The following is an 11,141-nucleotide window of genomic DNA, read 5'->3' as shown; positions in this document are numbered from 1 at the left end:
ATTTTTTCAAATGTGAGGTGCTATTTTTACTCCCCTCCGTTTCCTTGTATAGAATGTGACCCACTAACTGGCTGACAGCATCTGGCTGCTCCAGAGGGAGTAACAAAGGTGGGGACGGCAGGCCACCCGCCAGGGCCTCTGGGTAAGGCCTGAGCTAGCCCCCCAACCCCCGCAGGGGACCACCCTTCCCAACAATGCCCGTAATTTGTCTCATTTAGAATGATTTGCTAGTCAAAGCTGTGTACATCACGAGAGGAGAAGCAGCCACCTTGGATGATTCAGTGGCTGCAAAGAAATAATCCCCATCAACTCTAATGGGAGCTAAGGCGGCAATGACATGATTACCGAGCATCCTCCGTGATTAAGCTGCGCAGGGCAGCTGGCTCGCCAGGCAAACAGGCACTCCCAGCAGGGGTATTCCCTGTGCAAAGCCATCACGAGAACCGAAGATAAATTCCTCTTTCCTGGGCTTTGGAAATGGAAACCTATTGAGGGCTAAGCTGATCGAGACACGCCCTGGAAGTCATCTTGCTCATAGTTGCTCCAGTCCTTCTGTCCTTTCCTCTCTTTCTTCCTCACACTTCTCTTTCCCTTCCTCCCCCTTCCCTCAGGATTTTCCATCTCCTATTGCGACATCAGGAAGTAATCCCCGAGGCGTAGACCCTGATGTGTTTGGAGTGATTTACTGACATGGGTGTCCATGGGAGCGCCAGGCACCAGCCTAAGGTTCTCTGCATGCGGGCAGTCAGGGAGAATGGTGGCAAGCCAGTGGTCACACTCACACTTGCTTCCGTCCCTTGGAAAGTGATGCACAGTTGGACACGTGACTCTCCTGTCCTTGTGCGTGTGCGTGTGTGTGCACTGTGGGCCAGCACGGCCTCCTGTCCTTCACCCCGGCCAAGCATCTTGATGACGTGGTCAGAACACTGTGACTACTTGCACTGTGAGTCCCCAGAGCTTCCAAAGGATTCTGCAAACATTGGCAAACTCATTTGCTGTGAAGGATTTTATATCAAGACTCCTACAAGGGCCACAGCTTGATCTCAAATTGCATCTGTATTCGTGGGTCTCATCAGTCCTCTCTCTTTCCCCTCCCCCAGTGATGAGCAGTCCTGTCTGCCCCTGCCCAGCTCCCTGGAACAATGCTCCCACTTTCTCTCCAATGGAAACCTTGAACCCTAGAGGAGGTCCTCTCGATCTCCTGGGGAACAGATCCTGGACTGGCTCCGCCTTCTCAGAGCTGCTTTGCACCTTCTCCTAGGGCCTTAGCTGCAATAGGTTATCACCTTTTCCCCAGAGATTACTGCCTTTCCAGGGTAAGACCGCATCCATCCAAGGCTTCACGGTTTACTTCAGTAGGGACTACTGTCCTCTTTTGAGCCTCAGAACACAGCTGGCATTTGCATCAGTTCAATAAATGTTTACTGATTAGTGATTAGTGGGGAAACAAATGAAAATAAGACATAGCTCCTGGCTGTAAGAAAACCAAAGTTAAAGGAGAGAGACGTAAACAAGTAAGTTCAGTAGATTATTTCAAGTGTCCTTTATAATTCAGAGATGTTTGCATATATAGACATGTGTTCCTCTCCGGAGAAGCCAGGGTGGAACAGAGCATCTGACTCATAACTCATGTTATTACCGAGACTGACAGTAATATTTTAAGCCCTCCTGTGATCTCCAAGTATCTGTAAGCACTAGTTCCATTATACTGCTGAGGAAACTGAGGCTTAAAGCAGTTAAATGACTCACTAAGACCAGACATCAAGAAAGTGGCAGAGCTATAAACCAAATTCTTACCTATTTTGACTCCCAACGTCTCCCTCTTTCCCTTGCCCCAGCCAGCCTTTCTCTGACACTCTGCTCTTTGGAGGGGGACTTGCTACCAGCCTGCAACACGGTGGAGGGTGACCCTTTTTAGGTCAGCATCATGCAAGACTGTTTCAGCTTCTGAAATCAGGCCAGCTTCAGACATGTGACACGACAAGGGAACATTTCTCCCCATCCGGAGGGTCATTAAAGGAAATGAAAGCCGGCAGATCATTGTTATGCACGAGGAAACAACATAAATGGAAAAACCTATGGACATCATATCTATAAGTCTCTGCGGAATTTGCAGTGGAAACAAAACGGGCCAGAGTGTGAATGAGTAATGCTTCACTGATGGGAACCTGGGAAACGGGGGGCCCAGCTCACAGCAACATGACCCATTCCGCTCAGGATGAAAAGGAATTAATTCTCTGGCAAAATAGAGGAAAGGCAGCTTAACCACCTGCTCCTCGGCTGTAAGATCTTTGGATCTGGATTCTGACTCCTGGAAGATGAAAGAACGCCGAAGTCTATTCCTCTGGGCATATGGGCAGAAGCTTGGGGGGCTCTTTTGCAAGTGAGATAAAGCCCGTTGGCCATGTCCCTGCAGACTTGGCAGTGTCTGGAGATCAGGGCTTGTCCCACACTCCTTGAATTCTTTCTAAAGATGGGAACTGGAAGATAAGGCCACTCCGGGAAGTTGGACATGGAATCCAACACGATGCCTCTTAGAACAAGGACTGTTCAGCAAGCCCTGGTCCTTTCTCACAAAAGGACAGTTCCCAGTGGATCGGGCGGGATGTTTGCTCATTAGGCTAAAATTTCACTCTGTCCCTACTTGGGCATGGTCCGAATTTCCCCCAAATCCCTGTCTACTCGGGAATTTCCTTCTGCTTCTCCTAGGAAAAGTAGCTCCCTCAGGAAGATCTGATTGATCTGTTAGTGCCAAACCAACAGCCCCTCCTCTTAGGGTCCTTCTGTATGCACTGCAAAGTGTAGATTATATGCAAAACACAGAGAAATTTCTTTTTTTCTTGCCCACCATCCTTTCTCACTTCGTATAATAGCCCCAAGATTTTCCAAGAAGAATCTTCAGGATGGATATTAGTTTTTCTTCTTACGATTCAGTAATTTTACAGAAGAGAAGCTGTGGGAAGCTTCTATGAAATAATTAATAATTATTCCATCTCTTCTTAAAAATAAAAATAAGAATTATAATGATGAGTTAACTTTAATTAGGTGTTTAAATGCACATACTGTCCAGCATAGTACTCAACAGTGAAAAACTCAAAAGCTTCCCACTAAAATCTGGGACAAGACAAGGATGCCCACTATCACCACTCCTATTCAACATAGTCTTGGAAGTCCTAGCCACAGCAGTCAGGCAAGAGAGAGAAATAAAAGGGATCCAAATTGGAAAAGAAGAGGTAAAAGTGTCACTATATGCCGATGACATGTTACTATATATAGAAAACCCTAAAAGATCCACACAAAACTACTAGAGCTGATCGAAGAATTCAGCAAGGTAGCAGGTTACAAGATTAACATTCAAAAATCAGTGGCATTTCTTTACACTAACGATAAATCAACAGAAAAAGAAAGTAAAGAAACAATCCCCTTTAAAATAGCACCCAAAGTAATAAAATACCTAGGAATAAATCTAACCAAGGAGGTGAAAGAATTATACACAGAAAACTATAACCATTGATGAAGGAAATTAAAGAAGACTTTAAAAAATGGAAAGATATCCCATGCTCTTGGATTGGAAGAATCAATATTGTTAAAATGGTCACACTGCCCAAGGCAATCTACAGATTTAATGCAATCCCTATCAAATTACCCAGGACATATTTCACAGAACTAGAACAAATCATAATAAAATTCATATGGAACCACAAAAGACCTAGAATTGCCAACACATTACTGAAGAGAAAGAAAGAGGCTGGAGGAATAACTCTCCCAGACTTCAGACAATACTATAGAGCTACAGTCATCAAGACAGCATGGTATTGGTACAAAAACAGACATATAGACCAATGGAACAGAATAGAGAGCCCAGAAATGAACCCACAAACTTTTGGTCAACTAACCTCCGACAAAGGAGGCAAGAACATACAATGGAATAAAGACAGTCTCTTCAGCAAATGGTGTTGGGAAAACTGGACAGCAGCATGTAAAACAATGAAGCTAGAACACTCCCTTACACCATATACAAAAATCAACTCAAAATGGATCAAAGACTTAAACATAAGACAAGATACAATAAACCTCCTAGAAGAAAATATAGGCAAAACATTATCTCACATACATCTCAAAAATGTTCTCCTAGAACAGTCTACTCAAGCAATAGAAATAAAAGCAAGAATAAACAAATGGGACCTAATGAAACTTACAAGCTTCTGCACAGCAAAGGAAACCATAAGTAAAACAAAACGACAACCTACGGAATGGGAGAAAATTTTTGCAAATGAAACCGACAAAGGCTTGATCTCCAGAATATATAAGCAGCTCATATGACTTAATAAGAAACAACCAAACAACCCAATACAAAAACAGGTAAAAGACCTAAACAAGCAATTCTCCAAGGAAGACATGCAAATGATCAATAGGCACATGAAAAAATGCTCAATATCACTAATTATCAGAGAAATGCAAATCAAAACTACAATGAGGTGTCACCTCACACCAGTTAGAATGGCCATCATTCAAAAATCCACAAATGACAAATGCTGGAGAGGCTGTGGAGAAAGGGGAACCCTCCTACACTGCTGGTGGGAATGCAGTTTGGTGCAGCCACTGTGGAAAACAGTATGGAGATTCCTCAAAAGACTAGGAACAGACTTATATGACCCAGGAATCCCACTCCTGGGCATATATCCAGAAGGAACCCTACTTCAGGATGACACCTGCACCCCAATATTCATAGCAGCACTATTTACAATAGCCAGGACATGGAAATAGCCTAAATGTCCATCAATGGATGACTGGATAAAGAAGTGGTGTATTTATACAATGGAATACTACTCAGCCATAAAAACCGACAACATAACGCCATTTGCAGCAACATGAATGCTCCCGGAGAATGTCATTCTAAGTGAAGTAAGCCAGAAAGAGAAAGAAAAATACCATATGAGATCACTTATATGTGGAATCTAAAAATAAAACAAACAAAGCATAAATACAAAACAGAAACAGACTCATAGACATAGAATACAAGCTTGTGGTTGCCAAGGGGGTGGAGGGTGAGAAGGGATAGACGGGATTTCAAAATTGTAGAATAGATAAACAAGATTATACTGTATAGCACAGGGAAATATACACAAGATCTTATGGTAGCCCACAGAGAAAAAAAGTGACAATGAATATATATATGTTCATGTATAACTGAAAAATTGTGCTCCACATTGGAATTTGACACAACATTGTAAAATGATTATAAATCAATAAAAACTGTTTAAAAAAATATTAAGTATGCAAAAAACTTAAGACTCATCAGGTCAATTTTGGGAATTTATCTTAAGGAAATAAAATCAGTTGCAAATAAATAAATAAAAAATAAATGCACGTACTGTAGTAAGCACTTTTCATAAATTATCTCATTTAATCATCACATGTACATTATAGAGAAAACACTTAATCCCATTTTGCAGAAGCAGAGACTGAGAGTCAAGGGGCCGACAGTACAGAATCAGGTATTTGCACCCAGATGTCTCTGATTTCAAAGTCTATATTCTAGCGCACTATGCTGTGTGCCGCCTCAAAACTCCTTCTTTTAGATAGGCAATACAAATTAGAGGATCAAATGCTCTAAGATACACTCAGTAAATAATGCTATTTAATGTTGCCTAATCTTTTTTGGGGAGAGGTAATTAGGTTTATTCATTTATTTAATGGCGGTACTGGGGATTGAACCTAGGACCTCGTGCATGCTAAGCACGCACTTTACCACTGAGCTATACACTGCCCCGCTCCCCCCACCTCCACCAATGCTGCGTAATCTTAAATTACATTAAGAGCTTTGTTAAGCTCTGCCAGGTACATTGCCACAACCAGTATATATATCCCTTCCTGACCTACCTGTCCAGAACAGGACTGTTGTGTAGAAGCTGGAATAGTGGGATTGGTGGTGGTGGTGGGATGGTGATGATAGGATTTACTCAGAGACAATTACATGCTAAGTGTTTTCCATTATTATCTCTTTTAATTCGTACAACTTTCCTAGAGATTGAGTGTTATTACCTTCCCTATTCATAGCAGATGCACACTCACTTGAATATTGAGAGCTATCTTGCCAAAGGTCACATCAAAAATGGTACAAAAGGCATCTGAACCTAGATCCACCTGAATTTTCAGCCCCCGGCTGATGTCGGCTTTTCCCCTAAGCAATTGCAGGCTGACTGCCCTCGGGGGAGGATCATCCTCCAATCAAGCAAAGCCCCATCCACCCTGATAACTCAAACTCTAAAAGGACCTGGTGCTTTTCTTTCAAGGTCTTAAGGTCACCAGAAACAGCAAGTCCCCCTGTCCATCTGTCCCCCATCTTCTAAAATGCAAAACATCGGAGCCCACGGAAGCTCTGCCGTCAGGCTCGGAGTTCTCCTGCAGGGGGCTGGCACGGGGAGGGGGTCCCCCACAAGCCTCACTGCAGCAGCACAAGCATCGTTCTACGTGGAACCCTATAGACCAGGAGTAGATTAAGGCTCCAAGATACACGAATTTCAAAATTGAAGCAATAAAGCACATTTTTTTCTCCACTTGCAATTGCCCCTTAATTGGACCATGAATAGCAATTACATTATAAAGCCTAACAGGAATTTGTGGGTAATTAAGAGTGTGTCTTGGGTGGTGGGTTTTAATGGTGGAATCCGGCTAATCATTGAGTGACTTTCACCCTCTACCAAGAGATAAAATCATCACGCAACGCCTATCAATCACTCGGAGAAATTGCAAGTGTGATTTTAATTCCTGCTGGAGTAGGACTAAGAAGGCTGGAAAACCACTCTGCCCAGAAGGCTCTGCCTGTGTCCTTGAAGAAGTGGAAAAAGCCGAAGAAAAAGAGCTCCCGTGGTCTGGGAACTTAAGTGTTCTGTCTGTAGCTGCCGGGCACACGTTGCTAACTTCAGTCCTCAGTACAGCTTTGCGGGGAGCATATCTTTATGCCCATTGCACAGATAAAGGCATTGAGACCTGGAATAATTTACCCACTCATAGAGCTGTAACTGACAGATGTAGAATTTAAATCCATGTGTTAGGTCAAGTTCAAAGTTCATGACCGTTTAACTCTGCAATTGCTCAGCATTTATTGAGTCCCTACTCTGGGCAGTGACTTTCCATGCACCATGTGATTTAATATTTTCAACAGCTACATTGGGTAGCTGGATAGGTATTTTTATCATATTTACAAGTAAAAAATTAAAAATCAATAGGAATGCTGTCTTGTACTATCATCCTTCCTACCCTTCTCATCACACATGTACCCGCACACACACCACACACACCATTCCTTCTGTCCCTCTGAGACAGGAGGGAAGAGGGCAGGGCACAGTCATTCAAGGAATGACAGCAATTAACACCATCATGGAAGCTTCAACTCCCAGTAGGCCTTGAGGATTAAGACGGTGAGAAGTTTGACTTCTAGTAGAACTTGAGCTTCATTATACGCTCATTGTAATATATTAGCAATGGTAAGTAACATGCCCACAGGCACCATGACAGTCCCAAGGCTAGCCACAAAACAAGGAGGTGGCACAATTCCTGGGAATCCCAGCCCCTTCCCCAGGGTAGTTAGAATGATCCTCCCACTTGTAGGCCTGTGAAGCTACCAAGCCCATAAAAAACTGGCAACACGGCGCCTTATGGCTGCCCTTTTTGCTCCCTCATCTTCAGAGAGGGCCTGCATTCTGTCTATGGAATGTGTATCTACTTTTACTCTAACCTGAGCACTCAACCCCCACACTTTGTGGCCTTTCTCTCCTCTCTTGAAACAGCCTACACTTTATACAGTATGTATCTCTCTAAATAAATCTACCTTTCCTCAACTGTGGCTCACTCTTGAATTCTTTCCTGTGCAAAGCCAAGGACCCACACCTGGTGGGGCATGTCCCAAGGGACTCAACCGAGACCTGTGACACGGCCCTCCTCACACCCCACATCCATTTTTCCTGTATCACCTCCATCTCTTACTTTCCAGTAGCTGATGCCACATTTTGAGGGTTCCCTCAAAAGCAAGCCATGAGCCAACAACAATACAAGAGCTGATGTAAGAAGCACCACTCGGGGGGGATGGAGAGATGGCACAAGGAAGGGAAAGCAGCCAAGAAAGGATAAGTCAGGAAAGCAGCTACCGACGTCAGAGCCTGGGTTTGGCCTTCCTAGGAAACCAGAAAACAGTGTCGACCACACGCAGCAGCATTCACTCACTGAGCTGCAACAGAGTGGGTATTCATTTACTAACTTCAGTAGTCACAGATGCGGAATCCTGGAGGTGGGAGAATGACTTCTCCCATGCTTTCAACTTAGCGACAAAGATTGCAAAATGGGTTCCAGAGGAAGAAAAGGTCCTCAGCAAAAGAATTCAGGCACTTACGGGTGGTAAGGACCAGTTCAACAGCAATGGAACAAACTGGTCCTCAGTGAATTAGGAAGGAAAGGAGAGGCATCAGAAAGCATAGCTTGGGGACCCGATAGACTTGGCCAGGTGTCACTGCTGTGACGTCTCCTGGCAGTGACTGACCGAGGCTAATGTGTTCGCATCTATCATTCAGCTCAAGTCAACTCACATGTGAGCCAGGGCGACTGATGCCCCCATCCAGACTGGATTGGAAGATTCCAAGGATAAGACCTGCCAGATTGCTACACTTCACTTACCTAGCATACACTTGCTGTTCATAATGTTAAGTCACCTGCACCTTGAAAACTGCCTTAAAACCAAACAATAAAAGGCAGTTTCTGGTCTAGCCAAAATATCAAATCATTCTTCAGATAGGTCCTCTAAAGCAGTAAGGTATAATTTGTAACTTCTCTATCCAAGGGGTCATGGATTCCTTTGAAAATCTATTGAACTCTCCCAGCTCCCATCCCATAAATACACAGAGAAGATATAAAAAGACATTTTGCAGAAAGCAGAAGAGATACTTCCACAATTATCCGGGGGAATCAATGTGTAAGAACAAGTTTTTCCTACATCATCTCCATGCAACTCCAACAATAAAAGAGCTGAGGTAAGAAGCACCACTCGGGGGGGTGGAGAGATGGTAAAAGGAAGGGGAGGCAGCCAAGAAAGGATAAGTTAGGAAAGCAACTACCAACATTGGATCCTGGGTTTGGCCTTACTGGGAAACTAGAAGACAGTGTAGACCACATGTAGCAGCATTAACTCACTAAATTTGCTGATTTTTTTTTTTGCCTGCTATGAGCATTCCTAAAGCCTTATCCTGGTGGTGAGGTCAGCCCGTGTAGACTCTTGGAAGAAAAACACCCTGAATGGTGTCTATGAATGGCTCAGGGCCATCCAGAACCCTTATTCTGTATCCTGGAGCCCAGCAGCATCAGGACCACATGCTTCAGCAGACAAAATTATTTTGTGAATCATTTGCTCAGTTCCGCTTTGGGCCATTGGTTTCCCTTCATGTCAGTGTCCTTCCAGAAAATGATTTAGGTCAAGCTGAAGGCTAAATGCTGACTGGTTTATTCCAAGCTCTCCGGGATAAGAAAAGGCGTGGTGAAAAATAGAAGCCAAATTTGGAGTTACTTAACCTGGCTAAGAGACATCAATATTTCTTGGGAAATATACCAACCTGCTGACATTTTGGATCTAAATCTTGGCTTGTTCCTTTTGGGAAAGAAAATCTCTACGTGAGGATGATATAATATTCCACTACCTTTTAATAACCAAATTCCTGAACGTGGCTTGCAAAGACTCCTCTTTCCTACCACACAGCGTAAGTCAGACCTGCACAGCACAGGGACCCATAACTTAGGTTGACTTTGCCCTGTGTCCTCATTTTCTTCTCCCTTTATTCCCCCCTGCAACATTCCAGGACACAGAGACATGTTCCGAAGCTTCAGAAGAGAATTCCTACTAAATCTACCCTGTGCCAAGGGGCTCTTCCAGGTGAAAATAGACTCTCTCCCACTCAGACGCTGAGTGGCTGAAGAGGGACCACTTCACGGCAGGTTTACTGCAGGGCGACCTCCCCCACCCCCTCACTAAGCTCCCTTCCCGTGGAAGAGGAATCTGCTACCATCTGTATGTGACAAGAGCAAGTGGCTAGGGGACCATTTGAGTCACTGAATAAGGATTTATTCCTCCTTCAGAGATTAAAAAAGAGGCACATTTTATGCCTTATTCACATCTTCCCTATTTCTTACTTTCACTTGTCCTCAACAAAGGACATAGTTATCAACAAGCCTCTCAAATGTCATGTGACAAGGATACACACTGGAGGCTCAAGAGAGACAGAAAAATGGCAAGAACTTTCACTCCCTCTTCGCACGCTCCAGTCTCCTGGGGCACCTCCCTAGAGACCAGCACCTGTGGAGCTATGGGCGCACGGCTTGGGAACCACTTAGCTCTGATCAGAGAGCAGAGCCTGAACCTACCAGCTGTGTGATGCTGGACAACTCTGAGTGTCTATTTCCTTAAAGCGGTGACACTCATATCTGTTGGGCTGTTGAGAGGATCACATGAATTAATTGGAAATATGTGAAATATTGGACTTATAAGTGCCCGGTAGATGTGAGGGCTCTTCCCCACTGCTCTGGGTTCCTGGAAGCCCATATCACCTTTTCCGTGCCACATGGTAAAAGTATAACCACGCTACTATGGATATCATAAGACCAGACAAACAGACACATTCTTAAAAGGATGTATAACCATAGGAAACATACCTGGCCTCCTGATACCTTCCTGAGACTTACGATAGGGTTGTCAGGTAAAATACAGGTTATCCAGTCAAATGTTTCTAGTTTAAGTATTTCCAAACCTGCACAGGATATACTTGTACTAAAAAGTTATTTATTGCTCATCTGAATTTTAAATTGAATGGACTGTCCTCTATTTTGATTCACGAATTCTGGCAACCTTCTTGTGCATGTATCTCACGATTCAAAAGTTGCCTTACTGATGGAACAATGTTAAGAGCCTCAAGGGCACTAGTCACATTAGGTTGCCCTAATTTGGATCCCAAGTCATGAAGACTGTCCTGCATAATCTTAATCATGTTTTAGGCAGCATCGGAAAGATATTAACAAGCTTCAGGCGAGCAGACACAAACATCTTTTTTATGATATGTAGATTAACCAAAAGCAAACAATAGCACAATGAAAACAGAGCA

This window comes from Camelus ferus, chromosome 11 (genome assembly GCF_009834535.1).
Source record: "Camelus ferus isolate YT-003-E chromosome 11, BCGSAC_Cfer_1.0, whole genome shotgun sequence".
NCBI classification, from domain to species: Eukaryota; Metazoa; Chordata; class Mammalia; order Artiodactyla; family Camelidae; genus Camelus; species Camelus ferus.
This window is presented reverse-complemented; position numbering follows the sequence as displayed.